Source organism: Pelophylax lessonae (genome assembly GCF_965119305.1).
Source record: "Pelophylax lessonae genome assembly, chromosome: 4".
Lineage (NCBI taxonomy): Eukaryota > Metazoa > Chordata > Amphibia > Anura > Ranidae > Pelophylax > Pelophylax lessonae.
This window is the reverse complement of record NC_138771.1, coordinates 397384805-397410386: the sequence shown is the minus strand read 5'-3', so window position 1 is coordinate 397410386 and position 25582 is coordinate 397384805. Positions and strand designations below refer to the sequence as shown.

Genomic DNA, 25582 nt, shown 5'->3' with positions numbered 1-25582 from the left:
CGGCCGATTTTCAGCTTGTTAGTATGATGCTTCCGACAGCCGACAGCGCACTTTCGGCCGAAAAGAATCTGTCGTGCAAGCATTAAAATTTTTGTATGCCGACACCAAAGCGGCCGATTGTTCGCCAGTCAATACAGAATTCGGCCGACAGACAGCAGATTTGCAAGACTGGGCATGCTCAGAAAAGAAAAAACACACGGAAAGTTAACCATCACATGACATCACTTCTGCAGTCGGCTGTAGTCGGCGGACAAAATTCTTGTGCAGTCTTTTGCACTTTTCAACAGACACGACAGCCCGGGGACAAAAGACAGCCGATCGTTCGGCCTGACGATCTGCACGTGTGTACGGGGCATTAGATTTACCTTAAACTATGTAGTGCAAGGGCCTGCCTGATTGCATACAAATTGAAAGTGTTTAGGTCTGACCTCATATTATATGGTTTTGGTAAGTCTAAAGGAAAAAGTCCTAAAGAAAATTGTATAGTGTGTATCCAGCTTTAGTATCCCATAGAATTTAACTTGCATTCATTGGATGCTTCATGAGGGATCTTGGAAGGGTTCGGCTGCGTCCGCTGCAACCATTTCTAAATGGATCAGACAGACTATTGTTCAGGCCTATTCACTCAAAGGTCAGATGCCTTCTTTCCCTGTGAGGGCACATTCTACTAGAGCCGTGTGTGCCTCTTGTCCTTTTTGCCATCAGGCTTCTGTGGCTCAGGTGTGCAAAGCGGCGATCTGGTCGTCTGTGCACACTTTTACAAACTTCTACAAGTTTGACGTTTGGCTGCAAAGTTTTGAGCGCTGCGGTTTGTTGAAGAGACATGTTTTATCTGAGTTTTTATATGAATTTTTGTGCTGGGGTTAGCTCCTGTTTTTGATTGCGCTTCTGTTGCCCTGTTGGCTGAGTTTTGGTTCTGGCCTTGTTGACACAAGGTTGCGTCTTTTCCCACCCCTCACACCTGCACTGCTTTGGGACATCCCGATAGTGATGAAACTTGGTAGAGGCTGCGCCTGTCAGAGGACGTAAGAGAAAATAGTATTTTTGTAAGAATTTACCGTAAAAATTATTTTCTCTGAGTTCTGACATACGCAGCCCCTGCCCCTCTATTTTGGGATTGTTTATCTTCCTCTACTGCTTAGTAAGCTCTATGTGTCTGAGGGTAATGTCTAGAGGTACAGCCCCTATAGGTGTGTCTAGTTAAAGCTTTCTTAATGAAGTTTTACTATCTAGCCTGCTCCTTTTACGGTAAGTTCTTACAAAAATTCTATTTTTTCCTTTTTAAACAAAGTTTTTTTTTTTTTTCTTTTTATTATTTTCTGATCCTGCGAGAACTACAATCAACTGCCGGACTGGGCGACAGACATGATATCCTAAATCCTTATGGTCTTCCCAGTCTGGCCAGCGAGTGTGACCTGACCTTCACTCCACGCTGGGTTGGCCGCGACGTAGCCCCACTGGACAGGGGGTTGGCCAGCGAGTTAAACGTCTCGCAAGGACAAATAGCCCTGGTCACGATCCTAGTCAAGACCTGAGTCTCAGTGTACCTCTAGCCCACAGCACATCCATGCCAAGATGGTGGGTCGTCTGTCTGGAGTGTTGCCCACCTGGTCCCATGGTGCGGTAAGTAGTGGGCCCTCGGAGTGGACGTGGGCCCCTCCCTGGGTTGGTCAGACCCCCGAGTGCCCTCCCTTCCCACTTTACGCTTCCCCTCAATATCTGGGTCCCTCGGCGGACCACCCCCCATTCACCCATACCTAGTGGACGGCGGTGCAGGCCTATTCCATTAAGGGTCAGGATCCTCCTTTCCCTGTTAAGGCGCATTCTACGAGGGCGCTTAGTGCCTCCTGAACCTTCCGTCATTAGGCGTCAGTAATGCAGGTATGCAAAGCACCCACATGGTCGTCTGTGCACACTTTCGCAACATTTTAGAAGGTGGATGTGTTGGCATCTGCAGATGCTTCTTTTGGCCACAAGGTTTTGAAGGCCGCTGTTGAGGGTGTATTTGTTATTTTTGTCAGATGGGCTCCAGTTGTTCCTGGTGGAGCTCTTGTTTTACATGGTTGGCTATGTTTAGCCTTTCGGAAGTATGTTTTTTTTTTTTTTTCTTGCTGTGTTATTCCCACCCCTCATTTTGACACTGCTTTGGGACGTCCCATCGGTCAAGAAGATATGGAGCTGTCTCCGTCAATGAACAAAAGCGAAAACTGGATTTTTGTCTTACCTTAAAACCTTTTTCTCTGATGGTCATTGATGGATACAGCTCCCGACCCTCTATTGAGTTGGGCTTTATGTTCTTCTGACACTGCTTTTTACAAAACTGAAGTTCTATAGCCGGAAGTGGGGGTATACCCCCTGGGACCAATCTAATAGGCGTGGTAAAAAATGTTTCCACCTAGTGTCCTACTCCTATGGAGAGCAGCATAAACCCTTAGCTAAGCTGTGTCCTTCCTAGAACATCAGAGAAAAGGATTTTACGTTAAGACAAAAATCCACTTTCTCTTATGTCCTCTGACAGTCGCCGCCCGATGGTATTAGCCTTCGCTAATGGCGCACTCTGCAGGAGCAGGCTAAGGCAGATAATTATGAGGTTAATACAAAAAAAACTTTTGTACCTCAGCACGCCACTAGGGGGCCATCCCACAGCCATTACCAGGAACCCAATCTGATATTATTTCAGTTTCAATATGCCTAGCGTCAGGAGCAGAGCTTTAGGTCTTTCTCTGCTGAGACCTAGAGTCTTGGCTTTCTTATATTTTTTTTCCTGAATTTCAGTGTTTTTTCTCTACACCCAAAATTTTAATTCTTCTCACTATCACTAGTTAGTCAGGGATTCCTTTCCTGGAGGAATACAAGTGATTGCAGAGCTGGGCCTCGGACTGGGTATCCTAGATCCTTAGGGAGTCCCAGCCTGCCAACGAGCGTCGCAGGTTACTGGCACGCCCAGGCCTCGCAATGACAGTGCCCCTCCATATGGGGACGAGCCAGGTAAAGCTGCGCTTCGCAGAGGATGTCTCAACCCGGATCGCCCGCGTGTTGCCAGCGTCTCTCCATGGCTGACGGCACCCCCACTTAGGGTGGGAGGTCTCCCATTTTTTAACGGTGCCCGCTGCTGGACTGGTGAGTACTGTACCCCCTTGTCCCTGGGGACGTTTGGGGGGTTGTGGGCCCACTCCTAGGGGATAGCAGGGCTGGCGGTCTCTGTAGGATCTCCTTTCTGGCTGGGTTGTGGTTTTCCCTCCCCTCCCTGCCCCCGCTGGGGGCGCTGCATGGGAATGCTGTTGGGGTCTCCCTGGGGTCCCTGCTAACAGCCATAAATGTGTTTGGTGCATTTATTTTGCAGCCCTTTGGAGCGGCCGCCACTTTAGATTCCTAGCTCTGTGTAACACAGAAGCCATGTGAGATTTCTGATCAGCATCCTGTTCGGGCACCATCTTGGATGTGGGCAACATGCCTAGTAAGGGCAGTGGCCATTTTCCCTGTGACTTTTGTCATTGACTTTCAATAGACACCTTTTCTCTGGGCTCGAGGGCTGGCCTCTAGCGATGTGAGGTCACTTCCTCCTCCCCCATTGTTTCATCCTGTGTGACAAATGTGCTGACAGGCTGGGGATTTTTGCTTGTATCTCGGCAATTATTTGACCAAATGGAATTCTTTTTTTTTGCTAGGGTGTTCTCTCGAGGGGCTCTTTTTGTTGGTGCAGATTGCGGGGGGGGGGGGGGTTGGGGGTCCCATGGAAACCGCCGATTTAAAGGCCAGCGTCCCTTTTTTCATTTAAGGCAAAAATGGTCTCCCGTGATAAGTCCCCCGCAGACCTGGTGGGGACTTCGGGTACACCTGAATCCTCTCTCCTGGCACCCATATCTGCTCCTCTGACGACTTTGGCATCCCAGGCCAATCTGCGGATGTCGGCACGCTCCTCCATAAAAAACAGCTTGTGCCCTCCCAGTCCTCAGTCCGAATTGGTTGCCATGGACGATGGTCCCCCTGAGGGGTCCCGGTCCTCCACGTTGAGGGAGAGGAGGAGGGGGAATCTTCCTCCTCGGTAGCACAGGAATGCGCTACGATGGATGCTCTTGGGGCGTCATAACAGAAACTCTATCTGAACGATGAGCCAGCTCAGTCAAGTGAGCGGTCAATTTTGCTCGGGTTCCGCAGACCCCAGACTGTCGGGTCAGGCATTTTTCCTGCCCGGTGGATTTTCCCGAGATTGTGAATGGCCAGTGGCGGCACATTTAGCGCATGTTGGTGGTGCCTAAGCGTTTTTCCACCCGCTCTCCGTTTTTCGGAGGCGGTGAACGAACGTTGGTCGGTGTCCCCAAGCAGGGGATCACACTGTGTCTAGGCTGAATAAGTCCACCTTACTTGCCGGTAGGGGATTCCCAGTATTCAGGGATCTGGCTGATAGGCGCGTGGAAGCGCTTGCCCGCCACATCTATCTAGTGGCGGGTTCCCTGTTGCAACCTGTATTTTGCCTTAGTGAAGGCCTCTCAGGCGTTCATGACATGGTGCAAGGGGCTTTGCAGCGGGATCAGCTCGTCCACACTGCGAGCTTCCTGGGCGACGCGGCTTTGGAAGTGGCTCTGTTGGTCGCCCGCTTGTCGGCGGTGGGGATTCCGACCCACCGCATTACCTGGTTAAAGTGCTGATCGGTTGACCACGCATCCTAAAAGACGGTTTCAGAGGTCTCCTATGAGGGGGGTTGTCTTTTTGGGGTAACTCTAGATGAGTTTATTGCGGGGTTCATGGGAGGTAAGAGTACTCGTCTGCCCCAGGTCACCAAGGGAGAGCTCCCCCGTACGCGGAGGGGGCCCCCCTTCCAGACTCAACATAATTGCCTTTGTGCCTTTGGGACGCAGGAGAAGGGTAAACCCTTCTGCCTTCCCGGGGGCCACGAGGAGCCGTGGTCGGGTAAGCCAAACGCCAGTCAGTCTGGTTCGGTGGCCCAGCCCACCTCTTCCTAAAAGGGAGCCCTCCCCGTTGCCGGGATGGGGGGATGTCTGCTTTCTTTTCAGGAACCCTGGTTGTTCGGCATTCAGAACAGGTGGGTTCACAAACCAATTCGTTCAGAGAGATCGAGTTGATCTCGCCCCACAGACAGGTTCCACCTGTCCATTCTTTAGCTTCCCCCTGATCGTCTCAGATATCTTGTGGGGGCTGTGCACGGTTTGCTTGCACACGGAGTCATTGTACCCGTTCTTTTTCAGAAAAAGTTTTTGCGGTTTTGACTTCAACCTGTTCACTGTGCCCAGGAAAGACACGGTGTGTCCAATTCTGGACTGGTAGTCCCTGAACCGCTTTGTGCGGGACGTTCAGGATGGGATCCATCCGGTCAGGGGTGGCCTTGTTGAGGCCTGGGGAATTGCAGCATCCATCGCCTTGCAGGATGCGTATCTCCACATCCCTATTTTCGAGTGTCATCAGAGCTGTTTCCACTTTGCGGTGACTGGGGAGCATTACCAGTTTGTGGCGTTGCCTTTCGGTTTCGCTTCGGCTCCTAGGGTTTCCACCAAAGTGTTGGCTCCGGTCTGGCTTTGCTGCGTTTACGGGGCATTGCGGTCATCGGTTGCCTGGATGACCTCTTGTAAGGTCGAACTCGTGTAACCTTGGCAAATGATCTGGCTGTGAAGGTTCAGACACTTCAGGAGTTTGGGTGGGCTGTCCATTTCAGAAGTCGGCACTGACTCCCTCTACTCGTTTCCAGTACCTAGATGGTCCTGGACTCTGCTCAATCTTGGGTCTTCCTTCCGGAGGACAAAAATCGGGACATTGCGGGAGGAGATTGAAACTTTCAGGAACGACGATCTCTCCTCTTTGCGGACCTGCATGCAGGTTCTGGGACGGCTGGTCTCGGCCTTCGAAGCAGTTCCGTTTGCTCAATTTCACACCAGGCCTCTGCAAGCGGAGATCCTGGACAGGTGGGACAGGACACCTCAGGACTTGGAAAGGAGTATTTCCTTGAGTCATCCGTGTCGGATCTTCTGTGGTGGCGCTGGCCGCTGTCCTTGACACGGGGTCGGTCCTTCAGACCTTTTCTATGGACGGTTGTCACCACGGATGCCAGCCTGTCGGGCTGGGGAGGAGTTCTGGGCATGTTTTGCGCCCAGGGCACGTGGTCGGCGGGGAGTCTTCGCTACCGATCAGCGCCTTGGAGCTCCGAGCGCTCCAGCTTTGTCTTTTCCGGTGGTCACCTCAGCTTCAGGGGTGTCCGGTGCGGGTACAGATGGACAATGCCACGGCTGTGGCTTATATCAATCACCAAGGGGGCACGTGGAGTGCCCGGGGGGGCCATGGCAGTGGCTGAGATTCTGTCCTGGGCCGGATTGCAGGTACCTGCGTTCTCGGCCATTCTCATTCCGGGTGTGGAACTCTGGCAGGTGGACTATCTACGTCGCCAGACTTTGGACCGAGGAGAATGGTCCCTACATCCAGAGGTGGTGCACCTCCTGTGCGCCCGGTAGGGGACCCCGGGTGTGGATTTGTTCGTGTCCCGTCTCCACAAAGTGGTGGTAAGGTTCGTGGCCAGGACTCGTGATCCTCTGGCAGATGCCGCGGACGCGTTGGTGGTGCCTTGGCACCGCTATCGGCTAGTGTATGCCTTTCCTCCGATTCCACTGTTATCCAGGTTCCTCCACAGGTTGGCGTCGGAACGGATGTCAGTCATTCTGGTGGCACCGGACGGGCCTCGACGGTCCTGGTACGTGGCCGTCGTTCAGATGGTCAGCGAACCTCGATGGCGGCTTCCGCTGCGAGACGATCTGTCTCAAGGACCGATCTTCCATTCTGCTTTACAGTTGCTGGCTTTGTCGGCATGGCATTAAAGGCCAGGTCCTGAGGGATAGAGGCCTTCCTCAGGCAGTAGTCCTTACCTTGTAAGGGGCTCGCAAAGCCACTTCAAGGAAGTTTATTTTTTTTTTTTTTTTGCAGCACCTGGAAAGTGTATTTCGCTTGGTGCGAAGTGCATGGTTTTTACCCTCGTTCCTTCTCGGTGGTGAAGGTCTTGGCCTTCCTGCAGAAGGCGTGGATCAGCATCTGGTGCTGACTAAGGCCTGGGTCTGTTGTCAGCCTTGGCCGTCTTGTTTCAATGACCTTTGACGTAGCTTTCTTTAGTCCGCACCTTCATTTAAGTAGTGCGGCATTTGGCTCACCCCGAGGGGAGGTCTCTTGCTTCCAGGGGACCTGAATTTGTTTTTTGTCAGTGTTACAATAAACCTCTCTTCGAGAACATCAGGGGGGATATCTCTGTCTGTGTTGTCACAGAAAGTTGCTTTTCTGGTGGCCATTACTTTGGCTCGCAGAGTGTCTGAATTGGCGGCCTTGTCCTGCTGCTCTCCTTATCTAGTACTTCATAGAGATAAGGTGGTTCTGCGACCGAGTCAATCTTTTCTTCCCACGGTGGTTTCTTCCTTCCACCTCAATGTGGATGTCGTGTTGCCTTCACTGTGCACACGGCCCAAGCATCCTAAGGAGTTTGCTTTGCTTTCTCTGGATGTGATCCGGTCGGCTGAGGTCTACCTGTCCACCACGGAGTAGATTCTGCAGTCTGATTCTCTATTTGTTCTTCCTGAGGGACCTCGGAAAGGGATCGGCCGCCTGCGCAGCGACCTTTTCTAAATGGATCAGACAGGAGATTGTTCAGGCCTATTCCATCAAGGGTCAGGTTCCTCCTTTCCGGTAAAGGCTCATTCTACTTGAGCCATTAGTGCCTCTTGGGTTTTTTTGGCATCTGTGGCTCAGGTGTGCAAGACGGCGACATGATCATCAGTGCACACTTTCACAAAGTTTTACAAACTTGACGTTTTGGCATCTTCGGATGCTTCTTTTGACCACGAAGATTTGAGTGTGGCAGTTGTTTGAGGGGACATTGTTTTTAATGTCTTTAGCCTTGTTGGGGTGTTTTTTCTGGGTTTGTTCCAGTTTTTTACTGTGGGCTCAGGTTGTTACTGGCCCGGTTATTTGCGTTACCTTCTTATCTGGTTGCGTTGCTTTCCCACCCCTCATACCTGTACTGCTTTGGGATGTCCCATTAGTGAAGGCTAATACCATCGGGTGGTGACTGTCAGAGGACGTAAGAGAAAATAGAATTTCTCTAGCGCTCATCGACAGACGTAGTCCTCGGTGATACACCACCTTCGGGTTATGTTACCTCCGCAGGAGCAGGACTAGACAGGAAATTAAAAAGCTCTGGCCACACCCTAGGGGCAGTCCCAGAGGGTATATCCTCTCTCTCTCTGCCTCAGCAAATCAGTTATTTTCTGTCTAGTTAGGAGTAAGGACCTAGACACCTTGCTGGGATCTTAGGTCCTGGCAAGAATTTTTTCTTAAAGGATTTTTTTAGACAGCTTTTTGCTCCAGTGTTCCTGTGAGATCTTCAAGCAAGAAAGCTGAACTGGGCGACGGGCTGGATGTTGAGATCCGGTGGTCACCCCAGTTCAGCCTACGAGCGCGTGCAGGCCATAGCTCCGCGCTGGGTCGGCCGCGACAAAGTCCCATTAAAGGACTGTCCACGCGAGTTAAACGTCTCGCCGAAACGCCAAAGACCATGAGTCACGGCGTCCGTATCGGTCGACAGCCCTCCCGCCCCGGTGGAGAGGGGTACTGTCAGGAGTTGGTGCCCGCCTGGTTCCGGTATGGTGAGTAGTATGTTCCCCCTTTTTCCCTGACGGGTTTTGTGGTGAACGCGGGCCCCTCTCTGTATGGTAAGAAAGAGTCCTTTCTATCCTATAACATGTCACAAATCCTCCTACTTTGAGTGTGATTTATGTGTGCAAAAGCCAGGAGGCTTGGCTTGGGAGCTAACAATCTATTGTATACATGTTTTAAAGATGTAATCTGTGGCATTCTGGGAATCTTATGGGTTAAGTATAAGCTACCTACCAGTCAGAAGCCACGGACATGTAGACTGCCTTCCAAATCAGATCTCCAGCTATTAGCAGGCCTCCCGAACGGCCACGCGGTCCGCCAGGGCCGGTACCGCCAACCACGCCATATCCCCATGCAGAGAGAGTGTTGTGTGCCCTGCAGCACACCGCTATTCAGTTTAGGCCGCCGCCATTTTTTTTGCTGGATCGCACGAGCCGCCATTTTGGCGTAGCCTCGTGTCTCCAGCATGGGGGCGGCCATGTTTGAGGTGATCCTACACCTCGTGGAGCTTGGGGGAGGCGCCGGAAGGCGTGCAGAGGGGCGGAGCCGCCTCCTTTCTTCCTGGGCAGCCAGCCAAAAGACTTCCTGTTTGTCAAGACAGCGCTGTAAGCTGTTGCAGTTTAACTCTGAGCATCAAGTGGTGAGCCTGGGGGTCTATCTCTCTCTCTCTCGATCGATAGGGATCCCTAAGCAGGTAACACTAAGGGGCTTTTTTGTGGCGCTGGGGGTCAGAAAAGAAAAAAAAAAAAAAAAAAAAAGTTTTTTTCTTTACTTTTGAATTATATTATCCAGGAAGTAACTGGAGTTATTATGGACCCTGCCACACATATTCCCCCACCTGTTTCCCTCGAGGGGGCCTCGGGACCCGCCGGTGCACAGAGTATAGAGTCATTTACAGCAATTTTGGAGTCTATGGTGGCTCGGGTGGAGGCGGCCTGTCAGGGACGGGGGTCAAGGAAGCGACCCCCGCCTACCCCTATACCATCTGACACCTCTGACTCAGATTCAGAGATGGTCACGGCAGTTGCAGGTTCCTCTGCAAGGGCTGTTATCCCAGGTAAAGCCCCCTCAGACAGTGAGGAGGACGCTTCTTCTCTTGCTATAATTCAGGAAGAAGCATTGGTGGACGCACTAGTTGTGGCAGTGCAAGAAACCTTAAAACTTGAGGCTTTACCGCAGAGGCAACTGAAACAGAGAGGCCTTTTGGGACTAATAAGCCCATCAAGACGGCGAAGGCTTTTCCTGTACCTAAATGTTTTGGTAATCAGATTAAAGGAGAATGGGAGCATTCTAAACGTACCTTTACTATTTCCAAGCGTATTGCTAGACGCTATCCGTTTGAGGAATCCATCATTAAGAAATGGACGGTACCACCAGTCGTGGATCCGCCTATTTCCAGGCTGAATAAAGCCACGGTTATTCCAGTGGAGGACACTTCGTCCTTTAAGGATCCGGTGGATCGAAAGATAGAAGCAGAGTCCCGCACTATCTTTTCTCTGATAGGGTCAGCATTTAGACCAGTAATCGTTATTGGTCTAGTTTCCCAGACACTTACGGAATGGGCGAAAATGGTACGCCAAGATCTTAGGGGAAAAGATATTCCCCAGGAGACATCTGATTTGATGGAACAGATCATACAAGGGCTACGGTTTATCTGTGACGCAGCCTTGGACACTACTCCCCTATTAGGGCATGCATCTAAGTTAGCAGTGATCCTCAGACGTGTGCTGTGGTTAAAATGCTGGTCAGCTGACCTAGGTTCCAAAAAGACCTTGACCAATCTCCCCTTTCAGGGGAATCGTCTATTTGGAGCCAACCTAGATGAAATCATTAAGGATGCCACTGGGGGCAAGAGCACTTTTTTGCCACAGGCTGCAAAAGCTAAGGGACCTCGCAACAAGCGAGGACCTTTCTTTACCGCCCATAAAGGGCGCCCGGCTGGTACTAGCGGGAAAGGCAAGACTCCTCCAGGAGGGTTCAAGAAGGGGACCAACCCAGCCAAACCCGAAGCAAAGGAGTACACAGCCTGAAGGTGCGCCCCCACCCGGTTTCAGGGTGGGGGGACGTTTTCACCGGTATTCAGGACATTAGATCGAGCATCAACCACTACTACCGGTGCGATTCTTCCCTTCCAACATTTAAGTACCACAGGAAGCGGTAGTTACCGTTCCCTGAAAAGATCTTTTCCTTTACCTTTTCCTAAGATTAGTCCCGATACCTCACAGGAATCGGATCTGGTTGACCAGATAGGCCAAGTAGCCTCTAGTCGGGTGACTTCGGTCCCTGAGGTTCAACCAGAAAAGATCACCTTTCCTGATAACTATCAGGTATCTGATAAATGTGTGGGAACAGAAAACGACCAGACTTTCTCGGATGGTCGGGGCCAGATAGCTCTAGGGACGCCTGGTTCAGATCCAATCAGCGCCAGTGGTCCTAGAAATTCTAGGCTGGCCTCCTCAAGCCGGCCTGGCCGACTTGGACATGTTAGTCGCAGACGTTCCGTGGGAACTTCGTCTCAGGGAGTGTCTGTGGTCTCAAGGACCAATTTACCTTCGTGCTTTACAGTCGCTGGTTTTAATGGCCTGGCCATTGAGACCCAAGTACTGAAGGACAGAGGTTTGTCTACTTCAGTCATTCCTACCCTTATTAAAGCAAGGAAAGCGACTTCCAGCAAAGTCTATTATCACACATGGAAGACTTATATTGCGTGGTGCGAATCTTTAGGATTTCCTCCACGTACCTATTCGGTGACTCGAATATTGGCCTTTTTGCAACAAGGGGTTGAGCAGAAGCTAGCCTTGAGCACCATCTAGGGTCAAGTTTCAGCATTAGCAGTCTTCTTTCAGAAGCCTTTAGCTACCAAATCCTTGGTGCGGAATTTCATCCAGGGGGTGCGGCACCTGGCTCCTCCAGTCCGCGCGCCCTTACCGCCCTGGGATCTTAATTTGGTTTTGTCGGTTCTACAGAAACCTCCCTTTGAAAACATCAGGGAGATTCCCTTGCTTACTCTATCCCAGAAGGTGGCCTTCTTGGTGGCTATTACTTCTGCTCGCAGGGTGTCAGAACTGGCTGCATTATCATGCCAGTCACCATACCTAGTGATTCATAGGGATAAGGTAGTACTTCATCCTAAGCCATCTTTTCTTCCCAAGGTGGTTTCAGATTTTCATCTGAATGAAGATATTGTACTACCTTCCTTGTGTCCTCAGCCCAAGCATCATCGGGAACATGCGTTGCATTCCTTAGATGTGGTTCGGGCAATCAGGGTATACCTGAAAGCTACGGAATCATTCCGTAAGACGGATTCACTTTTTGTGATCACGGATGTACCCAGAAAGGGTTTGCCTGCATCTGCCGCGACCATTGCCAAATGGATTAGACAAACGGTGGTACAGGCTTATTCTATTAAGGGTCAGAGTCCTCCGTTCCCTGTTAGGGCGCACTCCACTCGAGCGCTCAGTACTTCCTGGGCCTTTCGCCATCAGGCGTCAGTGGTCCAGGTATGTAAGGCGGCCACCTGGTCGTCGGTACATACCTTTACAAAATTCTATAAAATTGATGTGACGGCATCGGCGGATGCCTCATTTGGCCGCAAGGTTTTGCAGGCCGCAATTTGAGGAGACCGGTGGTCTACCTCGAGGGTTTTTTTCTGTTTGAAAAAAAAAAAAAAAAATTGTTTTCTCTTTTTTTGGTTGAGTCTCATCATTAAGGATGAGCATTGTAAACTTCTAGTTGGCACCGGTTGGGCCTTCTAGATTGGGATTTGATTTCCATTTTCCCACCCCTCAGTTGTGATACTGCTCTGGGACGTCCCGAAGGTGGTGTATCACCGAGGACTACGTCTGTCGATGAGCGCTAGAGAAAAATGGATTTTTGTAAAATCTTACCGTAAAATCCTTTTCTCTTAGCTCATCGACAGACGTAGTCCCCGCCCCTCTGTTTTGGAGTTGGGTTGGGTTAAATTCTCTAAGCACTGCTTTTTCACATAACTGATTTGCTGAGGCAGAGAGAGAGAGGATATACCCTCTGGGACTGCCCCTAGGGTGTGGCCAGAGCTTTTTAATTTCCTGTCTAGTCCTGCTCCTGCGGAGGTAACATAACCCGAAGGTGGTGTATCACCGAGGACTACGTCTGTCGATGAGCTAAGAGAAAAGGATTTTACGGTAAGATTTTACAAAAATCCATTTTTTTATAAGAACTTACCGTAAAATTATTTTCTGAGTTCTCGGACAGTCGCCTTCCCCACCCCTCTGGTTTTTGTATCTGGGGGTTGTTGCCTTCCGGTACTGCTTGCTACGAAACTGAAGTAATATCAGATTGGGTTCCTGGTAATGGCTGTGGGATGGCCCCCTAGTGGCGTGCCGAGGTACAAAAGTTTTTTTTGTATTAACCTGATAATTATCTGCCTGGCCTGCTCCTGCAGAGTGTGCCATTACCCATTAGTGAAGGCTAATACCATCGGGCAGCGACTGTCAGAGGACTCAGAGAAAATAATTTTACGGTAAGTTCTTACAAAAATTCTATTTTTTTCTCCTTCACTGATGTGCCCTGATGAGTCGGCACTGATAGGCTGCACTGATGAGCAGGCACTGAAAGGCAGCACTGACTGGTATCATTAATGGGCACTGATTGTAGGCCACCTTTAGCTTCTGTCTTGCCACTGCACGAACTTGGTTTAATCAGTAGAATACCTGATACCCCCACCACCTGCCGTGGTTCCTCCTACCAGCTTGTACTTTTATATAGTGAAATACAAGCAGCAGGAGAAATCAATAAAGGCAGAGGGGGGAGCAGGTATTCAGCACACCCAGAAATACTGAATACTTGGGCAGTCGGGGAGCAGTGAAGAGGTATCATTTCATCAAACTGGCAAGCAAAAAGTGTATTACTAATTATACCAGGTACGCTTTTAAATACAAAGTGACTGTGCCAGCAGGATCACGTGGGGCATCTGGCGTTTTTTTTTTCTTGCCAACACACACCCCTACATGTTAGCACATGTGTCCATGCACACATAGGCGTCCCAGCGTTGTTGTGCCCTAATGCGTCTAGATGTGTTTGCACGCCTCAAGTGTTTTTTTTCTGCCCCATTGATTGTAGGCCCTTTCTGTGTCCTTCCTTCCCCCTTGTGTTTCCACTTTCTCCCTGGCGGGTTTCCCCCTTAAGTTTGTGCCCTCAACTGTGCCCTATTCTCCCCCGGCCCCTTTTTGGGGGCATGGGTGCAATTGGGTGAGGGGGCTGCGTGATGCTGGGTTGGAGGAGGGGTGGGTGCTGCCGCTGTCAGCCACCTGTAGGGTTTGTCTGTACACCACGTGGTGACGCCATTTTGCCGTGGTCTCTGTATTCCCAGCTTCGGCAGCCATGTTTGTGTAGTTCAGCTGCCATGTTTTTGGTTTCCCCAAAGTTTCATTGGTGGCCATTTTCTTGTAGTCAGATGCAGTGCTGAGCTGTGGGGTGTGGAGCCCAATTGTCCCGAGCCATCCGCTCGATGTATGGACTTTATAAGTTTCAATACTTGGCTTTGCAGCCTGGACAAGGTGACTGGATGCAATAGATCACTGCAATACCTGGAGATGTCCTTATTTACTCCATACTACATTTATACATCCTTGTATGGTTCTTGGGAGGCTTCAACCTTTCATAGACTGTTCTAGTTTGGTCATAACACTACAACTGTTTCAACCAGGCACCATATTGTATTTGGCTTTTTTTGTAATTTTCCTCAATAAAGAATCTTTATAATTTTTTCACAAACCAGTGTTGAGCCACTTCTTGCAACTTCTTTGTTATTTGTGCCTCTAGTGTCATAGTTACATAGTAGGTGAGGTTGAATAAAGACAATAGTCCATCCAGTTCAACCTGTGTAGGTGTGTGTGGCTGTAATCATCTCGCATACCCCTGAATGTTCTGATCCTTGAGATGTACGTCTAGTAGTCTTTTGAAAGCCACCATACTACCTGCAGAAACCACCTCTTGTGGTAGAGAATTCCACAATCTTGTAGCCCTAACAGTAAAGAACCCCCCACGTTGCCTGAGGTTAAAACGCTTCTCCTCTAATCGCATTGTATGTCCCCGAGTCCTCATGCAATCCCTTCGACTGAACAGCTTTTTTTCTAAGCCTAGATCCCCATTGAGATATTTAAAAATTGCTATCATGTCCCCCCTCAGGCGTCTCTTCTCCAGGGAGAATAAATCAAGCGATTGCAGACGCTCCTCATAATCAAGGTCCTCCAATCCCCTAATTAGTTTAGTTGCCCTTCTCTGGACCCTCTCCAGCTCCAACACATCCCTTCTGAGGACTGGCGACCAGAACTGGACAGAATACTCCAGATGCGGTCGGACCAGAGTTTTATAAAGTGGAAGGATTATAGTCTTATCTGTGGAATACATCCCTTTCTTTATGCATGCTAATATTCTGCTAGCCTTGGCAGCTGCCGCTTGACATTGCATGCTGTTGAATAATTTATCATCAACCAAGACTCCCAGATCCATTTTTGATTCTCCCAGGGGTTCCCCTCCTAACGTGTATTGTGCTTTTATGTTTCTAGTCCCCAAGTGCAAAACCTTACACTTCTCCACGTTAAACCTCATTTGCCAAGTCGTTGCCCACTCCGTTATTTTGTCTAGGTCATTCTGTAGGATATCTGCTTCATGCTGTGCTGTTATTGCCCTGCCTAATTTTGTGTCATCTGCAAAATCTGTTATTGAACTACTGATCCCGTCCTCAATGCTATTTATGAATAAATTGAACAAGGTTGGTCCTAAGACTGATCCTTGGGGGACCCCGCTTACTACCTCAGACCAGTCTGAGTATGCGCTGTTTATTACCACCCTTTGGACACGCCCTTTTAGCCAGTTCCGTATCCAAGAGCAAACCCTGCTGTCGATACCTGCAGACCTTATTTTTTAAATTAAGCGCTTATGGAGAACTGTATCAAACGCCTTAGCAAAATCTAGGTACACCACATCCACTGGTCTGCCCCTAACTAGCTCACAGCTCACTTCCTCGTAGAATGTTAAGAGATTGGTTTGACAAGAGCGCCCATTTGTAAACCCGTGCTGGTTACTACTGATGATGCTGTTGCCCTTAGCAAACTCTACGATATAGTCCCTTATCATCCCCTCCAGAAGTTTACATACTACTGATGTCAGACTGACAGGTCTATAATTTCCCGGTATATGCCTCTGACCCTTTTTGAATATCGGAATCACGTTTGCTTTCCTCCACTCCCCTGGTACATCTCCTGTCCTAATACTGTCCGTAATACTGTCCGCAAAGATCAGGAACAGTGGTCTGGATATAACCTTACTGAGTTCCTTGAGTACTCTCGTATGTACGCCATCCGGGCCTGGTGATTTGTTTGTGTTAAGTTTATCCAGCCTTTCCCTGATTTCACCCTCTGTTAGCCATAGTGGCAAGTCCTGTGTATTACTACTAACCATACAGTGATGGTCAGTGTACCCCTCCGTTTCTTGTGTAAAGACTGACGAGAAAAAAGCATTCAGCACGGTTGCTTTTTCAGTGTCCTCTGTAACCATCCTCCCATCATCGTTAATTATGTGTGCAATATGCTCTGCCCTAGTTTTTTTGCTGTTGATATACTTAAAGAATCTCTTTGGGTTTTTTTTTTACTATCCTCCGCTATTTGTCTCTCAAAGTCTATTTTAGCCATCTTGATTTCGTGTTTACACTTCTTATTTGCCTCCTTGTATTGGTCGAAAGCCAATACTGTGCCTTCTGATTTATATTTCCTGAAGGCCAATTTTTTTCCCCTAATAAGTTTTTTAACGTTACGGTTTAGCCAGCCAGGTTTGGCTTTGTCTCTTCTAAATGTATTTCCCACAGGAATGCACTGCAAGATGCCTTTGCTTAATATGTTCCTAAAGCATTCCCATTTTTCCTCTGTGGTCAGGGATCCCAGGGTTCGGTCCCAGTTTACCCTTTCCATCAACGAGTACAATTTTGGAAAGTCTGCCCTTCTGAAGTTAAGGGTTCTTATGTTCCCCACTTGCCTTTCTATATTGTTATTTACGCTAAATGTGATCATCCTGTGATCGCTAGAGCCCAGGTTGTCCTGGACTCCTACCTCCGAGATTATGTCTGGGTCATTAGTGATCAATAGATCCAGGACATGCGTTTTCTCTGGTAGGGGAATCCACCAACTGTGACATGTAATTATCCTGTAAGGTTTCCGTGAATAGACGGCCCTTATGTTAGTGTGTAGTCCCCTCTCCCCAGTCAATGTCGGGATAATTGAAGTCCCCCAATATGATGACTGATCCTAGCTTTGCCACTTTACCCAAAAGTGCTAAAAATTCCTGCTCTACCTCCTCCCCTTGTTTGTGTTTAACCCTTTATGGTCATGGAGCCTATGGAACCTGTTTTACCACCCGACCCACTCCTGGAAGTTGCGGGACCCTCTGGGTCTCAGTCTGCCCTGCCAGCCATGATGGCAGCCCTGCAGTCGCTAGTAGCAAAAGTAAATATGTCCCCGCAAAGGAGACCTGGCAAGAAGCGCCCCCCCCCCACCTTCACCTGTATCCTGTGCTTCCTCAGATTCTGAGGGAGATTTGGCCGCTGCGGACAAGAGTCAGCTCACTGGGTCTGCGTCAACGCATGCTGAGTGCTCTAATAATGAGGATTATTCCTCCTCCTTGTAAGATTCTGGTACCTTAGGTACCCTTATAGGTCATTTCCTTCTTCATATTGCGTCCCACCTTTTCAGCTAGGTGGAACGCATATACCTTTAAGCCGCATGACGTCATCACTAAGCGCCGCTCTGAGCGGCTATTTCAATCGCCGGCTTCTCTCTCACAAATGGTTCGTTCAAACCGCATGGTATACAGCCTTGTCTTACGCTGCCGGAGCCTCCAGCTATTGCCATACCTGGATAGACCGGAACCTCGCTATTGATCCCGTATCTCGCTACCCGATCATTCACCATTTACCGGACCCTTCAGCTTACTAATCTAAGTAGTGATAAGTACCCCACAGGGGATTCCTTCCTATCAAACTTACACTATCTACTTCTGCATACTAAGGACTGTTACTATCTATGCATTACTATTTCTATCATCTGCACTGTTACATAGATTGCTAGCTCTTGAGTCTACTACCATCTATATCCTTGCACTAAGTTAGCCTCTCTTGTACACTCAATCTGCTGTCCCCTACCACCAGTTATTGCACATGATTGCTAACCTATCTACCATCATCTACTACTCTCCTGAACACTACTATTGAGTACTCATCATTGCTATCACAACTCACGCCTGTCCTTTCAGCACATCACCTCTATACTATCATATACAACCTATCATTCCAGGAACAGCTTATTGAGTGTTTGTATATTGTATGCTGAAGCAGGCTGGCCACAATGATGAGTCTGGAGAGTTGGACATGGTGATTCAACACATCTCTACACGACTACTGAGTGGAGATTCTGCAGCTGCAAATCCAACTCTCTAAACAAACGCTAGAGCGTAACACTCCTCTGCAACCGCACATGAAAAAGCGCTGGTGGAGGCCCTGATTGTATCAGTGCGGGAAACTTTAAAGTTGGAGCAATTTGGTCGGTGCAATTTGGCACTCGCAAATCTTCCAAGGTGAACAAGGTATTTCCCTTTCCTGCCTATTTTGACGAGATTGTCACTAGTCAGTGGGGTTCCCCGAAAGGCATTGTTGGTATACCTAAACGTTTTGCTAGAAGATATTCCTTTGAGGAGTCTCTTCTAAAGAAACTAACGGTTCCACCGTTGGGGGACTCTCAGGTTTCCAGGCTAAATAAGGCCACACTTTTACCAAATTATTTTTAGGATTCCATTTCTACATAGTGGGCTTCATTGGTTTCAGTGGTAAGATATTCCTGCTTAGAAATAAGGGACTACAGAGGTCCTACTTGGAATACTCCCTATGGGACTCCAGAGTGTGACCGTTATCCTTATGGGAAAATTGCCAAAGATGCAAATATTATATAAGGAAGTTCCAACTGTTTGTTAGCAGTATATCAGAAACACTGCTATGTAATGCCAACAACCGGTCTTCTGTTTAGAGCAAGAAGACAGATTGTTGAGTAACTGTTGTAATTATTTTTCAAAGAAGTGGAGATGTTCCTTGAAAAAGGCAATGTTTGAATCGTTGAAACGCGTTGGAATTCCCGGTGTTAGATTGGCATCCACAGCATGTTCACAGCATGGATGACAAGGCATAACATTAGGAGTCACTATTTTTTCACTGTACCATAATGTTCTCGGCTATGGCCCTTAAGGTTTTAAGTTTAATATGTATGAGTCACACATGTTTTTGAAGAGAATGACAACTCTGTTTTTATAATTCTTTATATTGAATAAAATTAATGTTTTACTATAATTTGTTGTATAATTGCCTACACAATCCCAACTTTCTTTGGTAAGAGGATCCAAAAAAAATTGTGTAAAACTGTTTAAGGGATGATGGCAATTGATTGTCAAGGGCTATTAGAGACACTATTTTTATTGAGGTTTTGTCTGATCTTGGATCTCAAGGCTCTGAACCACTTTGTGCGGGTTCAGAAATTTCTGATGGCGTCCATCCGCACAGTAGTAGCTTTCCTGCATCAAGGAGATCTGCTGGCTTCTATCAATCTCAAGGACGCTTGCCTTCATATTCCAATATATGTGGGGCATCACCGTTTTCTTCGCTTTGTCGTGGGCAAAGGAACACTTTCAATTTGTGGCATTACCTTTTGGTCTCGCCGCAGTTCCTCAGGTGTTTTCAAAGGTTTTGGCCCCAGTGTTGGCCTTGTTTTTACGGCAGAAGGGGATTGTGGTACTAGGTTACCTGGGCTATCTGCTTCTGCGCGCAGAGTCTTCCTCGGCCCTAGAAGCCGACTTGAATGTTATGGTGCGCACCCTGCTGGAGTTGGGGTGGACACTGAATTTTCAGAAATCAGCAATGTCTCCATCCATAAGCTGGACTACTTGGGTCTGACGCTGGATTCAGTGTTAGCCCAGGTGTTTCTTCCTCGGACAAAATGTCTGAAGCTACAAGATGCTGTTCGGCTCCTGTTGTCCAACCATTGATCATCACTCAGGACTTGCATGTGAGTGCTGGGTCTGATGGTTTCCACCTTCAAGGCAGTTCCATTTGCGCAATTAAACACCAGACCATTACAAAGGGAGATTCTGATCAAATGGAACAAGGATCTGCTGTCATTGGACAATCTGATTCTGTTGAGACGGGGTTCGAGGGAGTCTCTCCTATGGTGACTCCCCGGCTCTATGTCTGGGAAAATCATTTCTTCCCCTGTATTGGACTGTAATCACCACAGATGCCAGTTGCAATGAGACCCACCAGCCACAATAGAAGTATGTAAAAACAAAAAAGTAAAGCAAACACTTGTTTCTTAGTATAAAAACAAAAAGATGATACTAAAAACCGGAAAAGCAGAATTTACGATTAACTGGATCAAAATATAGTGTAGACAATGATTATCCTCACAGAATACTGATTTTCAGTTGTGCGGCGCAATCCGCCACTAAAATGGAAATTCAGAACAAAACCGGGATGTCTATGCTCAATTCAAACTTCAGAGTCTAAAACAACCACCAGTTTCACTAGTAAACGAGTTGCCGCCAAAAACCAATTTCAGCACATGCAAAAAACAGATTGTTATACTAAAATGCGGTATCCGCCCCCAAAACCAACACTGCCTGGTAATCTATTGCTATCCTATCAAACTAAACTGATATTACAAAAGAGATGCTGAAAAGGAAATATTTAACACGTATATCACAACCCCAGGATGTATTAGCTGGGAACCTTGTAAAGGAGTGCCATACAGGTTTCTTCCCCAAGACCTTAACCCCAGCCATAAAAATACAAAACACCCCATCATTATACAAAAGGGTGAAAGCTGCAAATGAAAAGATCCTTTTCTAAGCTGTGTTACTAACTTCCACAGCGGACAAAGAAAATAAGCTTTAGTCCAAAGCAACAGATTTTCAAAAACTGAAATGAAGTGTCTTATCACATGGCCGGGCTTTGTTGCACTATTGTTCGGTTAGAACTTCCTGGCTCGCCGTTACTGTTGTGGAAATTTAATGGAGTTTGGAGCATAGAAATTCGCTCAGTGCACTGAAAACTTTGCTGCGCTGAAGAGCACACTTGTGGATATTCATACGCGCCAAGCGCTATTAATCCCTTGTACTGAAAAGTACAATGTGCACCTCTTTTGCATTAGGTTATCCAAGCACTTGGCGACAAAGAAAGAAAAAGGTGCACGCTGTGTCAATTTGATGTCAACTGAAGATTCTCGACCTTTAGAGCAGAGCCCAGGTCTATTTATAGTCAGAGAACAAAAAGGGGGTTACAGGGGAGGTGGCGTCAACACAACCGTGTTTCAGACGTGTATACTTTCAAAAGTACAATAGAAAAGGGGAGTGTATTGTTTATGGAGAAACACAGCCGTGTGCACGAGACTCTTAACTGCCAAGTGAAAGCGAAACAAAGCAACATGGCTGCCACATGGATTCTCATGGACTCGGCAAAGCTAATTTACAAGCATGTACTCTCATCATAACCTGTTAGAGTAAATCCTATATAATATAGTTCATAAAAAACATATTTAATAGTGATCACGCTACTGTTCCAGTGAATGGGACTTTACTATATCTGCAAAAGACAATAGCAGCAGTATTTCAATCATATGGATCAAATATAACAGAACGTTGCCAGCCATTAATTCTGGTAAAAGGGCAGATATTATTAAAACAATAAAAATTCCACATCACAAACATATCTCCGCAGTGAATACCGGGGCCCCGGCTGACTGATACATTTGTGCGGTGGAGTTCTCCTTTGCACTGCCATATATCCGAACCCGCACCACTGATAGGAATGATCAGGCTACAAGTAGCGTGCAGTCTCCATTTAACCACTTGCCGACTGCCGCACGACTATTTACGTCGGCAGTCAGCCCCTCACAGGCAGAGCGACGTAGTACTACGCCGCTAGCCTGTGAGGGTCTAGGGAGCGACCGCGCGCCCCCGGAGGCACGCTCCCGCGCGGTCACGGACCCCCCACCCAATGTCCGCCGGTCACTCAGCGATCGTCGGTGCAGAGGGAGAAAGGCAGCCGCCTGTCATTCTCCCCTGTGAAGAAACAGTGATCATACGGTTCTACTATGTAGGACCGTTGATCACTGTTCCTACACCTCAAGCCACAGCCAATCACAGTTAGAATCGGGCCCCTAGGGACACACATAACCCCTCCCTCTCAAAGTTAACCCCTTCACTGCCAGTGTAATTTTACAGTAACAGTGCATATGTATAGCACTGATTACTGTAGAAATGTCACTGGTAACCCCAAAAGTGTCAAAAATGTCAGTCAAGGGTCCGATCTGTCCGCCGCAATGTCACAGTACCGCAAAAAAAATCGCAGATCGCCGCCATTACGTGTTAAAAAAAAAAAAAAAAAACAAGAATGACAAAAATCTTTCCCTTTGTTGGTAAACGCGATAACTTTTGCGCAAACCAATCAAAATACGCTTTTTGCGTATTTTTTTTTACCAAACATATGTAGCATAAAACAAATTGGCCGAAAATGTTAAAAAATTTTGATTTTTACATTTTTTTTGGGGAATTTCATATAAAAAAATGTGAAAAATATTGTTGTTTTTGCAAAATTGACGCTCTTTTTTTGTTTATAGCGCATGATCAAAAAATCGCACAGGTGATCAAATACCGCCAAAAGAAAGCTCTGTTTGTGGGAAAAAAAGGACATCAATTTCGTTTGGGTACAGCATCGCACGACCGCGCAATTGTCCGTTAAAGTCACCCAGTGCCGAATCACAAAATAGGCCCTGGTCAGGAAGGGGGTAAAATCTTCCGGGGCTTAAGTGGTTAATGGAAGGTTTCCATGATAACAGGTCTTTCCTTAAGGCCAGTTAAAGCAATATTTTCTGTGCATAGCGATTACCGGTAAACTGATACTGGGAGACATAACGGCAATTTAACTAAAAATACATCCTAAAACGTCCACATAAATATTAGTAAGATTTCCACAACACTTGTGGCCCAAGACCGACCTCGCCAGCCTTGGTACGTGGATCTAGTATGGCTGGTCGCTGATGTCCCTTGGCGACTCCCTCTCAGAGAAGACCTGTTGGCCTAAGGGCTGATCTTCCATCCTGCTTTACAGTCACTAGCTTTAACGACTTTTTTTTGTTTCTGTTGTAAGCCAGGTGCTCAAGGATATAAGGGGTTGTCAGACTCTGTGATTCCCACGCTGTTAAAGTCTAGGAAATCTACCTCTAGGAAGACTTACCACCGTGTTTGGAAAGCATGCATTGCTTGGTGTGAGTCTCTGGGGGTTCCTCCCCATTCTTTTTCGGTGGCTCGTATTTAGGCGTTCCTCCAAAGAGGTGTGGAACAGCACCTGGCCCTGAGTACCATCAAGGGCCAGGTTTCGGCTTTGGCAATTTTCTTTCAACGTCCTTTGGCTACGCATTGCTTGGTTTGCACCTTTGTATAGGGGGTTCGCCATTTGGCTCCACCTGTGCGGTCTCTGTTGCCTCCGTGGGATCTCAATTTGTCACTGTTGCTCCCTCAAAAACTGCCTTTTGAAAATATTTGCGAGATTCCTCTGCTCACATTGTCCCAGAAGGGAGCCTTCTTGGTGGCAATTACTTCCGCACGCACGGTGTCCAAGCTGGCAGCCTTGACTTGTCTTTCACCTTCTCTGGTGGTTCACAGAGATAAAGTGGTGCTTTGCTGTTGTCAGTCGTTCCTTCCTAGATTGTCTCTGGTTTCCATTTGAATGAACACATTGTGTTGCCTTCCCTGTGTCCTAAGCCTAAGCATCCTAAGGAGCTTGCCTTGCATTCTCTGGATGTGGCTCGGGAGATCAGGGTGTTGTACCTGGCGGCAACCGAGTTGTTTAGAAAATCAGACTCACTTTTTGTCCTTATGTATGGACCTCGCAAAGGGTTGGCCGCATCTGCCACGACCATTTCCAGATTGATCAGCCAGACGGTAGTGCAGGCCTATTCGATCAAGGGTCAGGTTCCTCCTTTCTCTGTTAAGGTGCATTCTACGCGGGCGCTTAGTGCTTCCTGGGCCTTCCGCCATCAGGCTTCAGTGATGCAGGTTTGCAAGGCGGCCACCTGGTCGTCTGTGCACACTTTCAAAAAATTCTACAAAGTTGATGTGTTGGCATCTGCGCATGCTGCTTTTGAACGCAAGGTTTTGCGGAGGACCTGGTCCTCTTTTTAAGGGTGTATTGTTTTTTTCAAGTGAGTTTCAGTTGTTCCTGGTTGAGTTCCATGTTACCTGGTTGGCTAGTTTTAGCTTTTGGGAATTTTTTCTGTTGTATTTTTCCCACCCCTTATTTTGACACTGCTTTGGGATGTCCCAATGGTCAAGAAGATTCTGGAGCTGTGTCTGTCAATGAACAAAAGAGACAATTGGATTTTTGTCTTACCATAAAATCCTTTTCTCTGATGTTCATGGACGAACACAGCACCCACCCCTCTATTGAGTTGGGTTAATTTTCTTTGGACACTGCTTGCAACAAAAAGTCCTTTAGCAGGAAGTGGGAGTATAACCCCTTGGACTGCCCCATAGGCGTGGTAAATCTTTGTCCTGTCTAGTGTCCTACTCCTGTAGGGGGCAGCATAACCCAATGGTCAAGAAGATTCTGGAGCTGTGTCTGTCAATGAACATCAGAAAAGGATTTTACAGTAAGACAAATCCAATTTTTTAACACTAGATTTTTCTGCCACCTCCTGGCAGAAAGATCCAGTGTGGATGGGAGTATTTCAGGGAGCTTCAGGTTGAATAGCAATGCAGAAGGATAAGCAGGAGACTGAGGGGCAAAGTTCAGCTTGGCGCATTGATATACAGTGCATCCGGAAAATATTCACAGCGCTTTACTTTTTCCACATTTTATGTTACAGCCTTATTACAAAATGTATTAAATTTAATTATTTTCCTCAAGATTCTACAAACAGTACTCCATAATGACAACGTAAAAGAAGTTTGTTTGAAAGCCTTGCAATTTTTTTTAGAAATTCCAAACGAAAAAAATCACATGTATACAAGTATTCACAGCCTTTGCTCAATACTTTGTTGAAGCACCTTTGGCACCAATTACAGCCTCAAATTATTTTTTGAATATGATGCTACAAGCTTGGCACACCTATTTTTAGGCAGTTTCTACCATCCTCCTTACGGGACCTCTCAAGCTCCATCAGGTTGGATGAGGAGCGCAGGTACACAGCCATTTTCAGACCTCTCCAGAGATGTTCAATCGGTTTCGGCTCTAGCTGGGCCATTCAAGGGCATTCACAGAGTTCTCCCGTAGCCATTCCTTTGTTATTTTGGCTGTGTGTCTAGCTTCATTTTCCTAACCCGGACTGCCTACATCTCCTGTATCCGTGAACTATTTTCTTCAATAAAATTCATCTTAACGGTACTGGACTATGGAAATTATCTTTTTCATATCCATGGGGAGACACTTTTATTCATTGGAGGCGGGAGGAGTCACCCTTAAAGGCAATACACACAAAGCCGAATACCCCTTTAAAAGCGCCTGCTATCTGGTGAGTGTAACCCCAGTGGGGGACACGAGTGAGAGCATTGGGAGCCATCGCACAACGGGTTGTTTCTTGGAATAGTTGGTTTTACTGAAGCGGTTTTTACTTTTTTTTTTTTTTTTTTTATTATTGATGCACTGCAGCGAACAGCAATACTCCGCAATAGTGGACTTTATTAGGACACCTTGCACCACTTTATGAACTGTATTGTTTAAGAACAAAATATTTTATGTAAGAGGATACTCTCTACTAAGTGGTTTGCTGTATATTTTGATATTTGTTGTTTGCACAATATTTATTTGCACTCAGGTTATTTAGCACACAGTCACTTTTATTATTACTATTATTTTTATCATTGCACTTGC

General features: G+C 47.4%; 1 protein-coding gene across 1 annotated transcript in view; it reads left to right on the top strand.

Moving 5' to 3' along the window:
• The window catches only part of LOC309552348 (non-selective voltage-gated ion channel VDAC1), a 714079-nt gene that overhangs the window by 305930 nt on the left and 382567 nt on the right, over positions 1-25582 (top strand). The window lies entirely within an intron of this gene.